Here is a 2727-nt window from a genome sequence, read left to right on the forward strand (position 1 = left end):
CTCCCTTTGAAGAGAGAAATTTATTCTAAAACTTAAGTTGTGACGAAGCAGGAATAAGATGAAATGGGAGTTTCTAAAAGCATTGGAGCCTGTTTTGTTTGTCTTCTTTCTCAAAGGCATGTCTGGCCCTCTTCTCCACTTCTCTTGGAATCCCTAAGGTTCTGACTCTCCCTAAAGTTTGACAACTTCAGCAAACAACCGCCCCACCCCACTTTAATCTGAGCATGCTTGGCTGTAGTCCTGCTCCTAAATCGTACACTCACTGGCATTGTCTGCTCTTTCATTTTCAGATTCAAGGGATGACGGCATTACCTCCTGATATAGAAAGAACATATAAAGCGGAGCCATTAGTGTGCGCCTCTCCTTCCTTTTCTGTGCATAGAAATTTCTCTCTCACGCTGCTCATGTGTATCATGGTACTCGGCAGCATACTGAGCCATTTACACTTGTGGTCATAATTCTGTTGTCCTTGGTGGTGATGTTTTCCATGATCTGAACCTGAAATTTGATGTGCAGGTTAAAGACACTTTGGGCATAAGAGTGAGCGTAAAGACCTTGGAGACTTTCTTTTCATATACTCTCTTCCTTTCCACTCTCCCAGTCTACCTGAAAGATGTCAGTTAGGTTCCCTTCTTTTTCTCAGAAATGTCTGATAAAATGTATCAATTACCAATAAAGAAAAACCGGCTTGACTTAATATAACTTTTATAAAAATTCAAAGTCAAATGGAAGTAAAAGAATTATTTCTTTCTGTATTACATTTATTTAAACCCTCATTATTTCTATTTTATTTTTTTGTTTTATTTGGTTTCTATATTCCTTTTAAAAACTGGTTTTATCTTAAAACTGTAAAAGGAAGTACTTCCCATTCAGGTTTTCTTTCTTTATATTGTTCTTTGAATGTGACTTCCCAAGTGTAACAGTGGTCTCTCCTTTCTTTCAATGTTATCCAGTCTTGTACTTTTCTGTAAGTTATCCATGGGCCCCTCACCTCAATGCATTTTGATGATGCCCATTCTAATCTCTTCATTTGTCAGAATCTACTGGTACTCCCAAACTATCCCTAACCCATCTCAAAGTACTTTTTAATTTTTCCCTGCTCAGCACTTGCCAGGTGAATTTTTTCTTGAGCTCTGTCGCTATCTCAAAAGAGGCTATGGAAAGCATAGAAATGGTGCGTAACCGATTGTAGGCTGAGGAGAAAATATATCTGGCCAGAAACCCTGTACTGTGAGGGGTCCTTATTAGATTCCAGGTCAAAGGTCAGACAGTGTGTGCCAGCCGAGGAGGGTGTGAGGTCCATGCAGTACTTTGCTGACTGGGTGGGTGTCACAAGTGCTGCATACTGGCTCAATTTGAGTCACAGTTGCTACTGTAGATTTATTTTTATATTAGTTAATAAACTAACTTTCCATAATAAAATTGTCACCATTTGAAAATCTTGTCACTCTTTTGGTTCTCTTTGTATAGTTCAGCTAAATCTTGTTTTGTGTCCTTTCTTCATTTCTTAAGTTTTGATTATATTAATAAACTAAATAAAATTAAATTTTATGTGGTATCTTGTACACTCCTTGAAAAAAGCCAGTAATTCCATGCTGATATTTCCAGTCAAATCAATTAAGCATGTTGCATTTTCTATTCCATTTTTGAGCGCCTTTTCCCAAATAATATTTTCAACACAAATTACATCACCTTTTAAAAAAATATTATATTTTGGAGTGTTTCTTTTTTGATTCTAAGAATTTTGTCCATATAATGAAATGTCTGTAATATTTATGAGGCACATTTTATAGCTAACTTTACTTCTTTTTATTTCATAAGTGCTATATCAGATTCTATGATTTTTCCATCCAAATGTTTGTATTTATAATATGATAATCCCAAACATTCCCTATTTGAAATTTCATGTTTATTTTTACTTCAGAATATCTGAATTTGAGATATCAAAGTCAAATGATTTCCTTTGGAAATTATGTAATATTCAGTAGAATAAAGCTAACATTCTTCTTCTCCTAAGAATTCTCACAAATATATGAAATTTTGAGAAATCGGCTCTATTTGAAATTAGGATAGGTTACCTATTGAAAATTCGATAAGGTTCTGATTATAGTCTAAGTTAGTTTGCTCTTAACATTAAGTGGACCTTCCTGGTCCACTTAACAGCCCAGGCTTTTTATTGCTGCCCTGGATCAGGTCATATTACCTGTTTCCTAGGCTATTAGGAAGGAGTACCTGAGACCTGAAGGAGAACAGATTCTACATGTGCAGTTATCCCTGGTTTGATCCTTAATACAGGGAGGGCGAGAGAAACATATGTGATGAAACCAATATACATCAAGGCCATGTGAGATTGAGGGTATCTTGGATGATCATTTTCTCTGAAGGAGTCTCAAATAGGATCAAGGAAGTCTTAGTAGTGATAAAGTGATGTAATCAACACAGGCAGATATATTAAGAATTTTCAACTTTATCCTAGTGGCTCTGGAGAACAAAGATGGGTGACAAACATGAGGACTATTGGAAGCAGTATATAGTTGCACCGTACGATTTGCTCAACCAAAGTCTTATTGTTCAATATACAGGCCATTTCCAGTTTTTCAGTATTGATGTGATTAACATTCTTACAATTAAAAGTTTTCATATTTATAAATATTTCCTTACAATAAGTTACTATAAGTAAAATTACAGACTTAATAATTGTGTATTTTTGAGAATTTTGAATTAATA

The sequence above is a fragment of the Pteropus vampyrus genome, unplaced genomic scaffold (genome assembly GCF_000151845.1).
Source record: "Pteropus vampyrus isolate Shadow unplaced genomic scaffold, Pvam_2.0 Scaffold43, whole genome shotgun sequence".
NCBI lineage: Eukaryota > Metazoa > Chordata > Mammalia > Chiroptera > Pteropodidae > Pteropus > Pteropus vampyrus.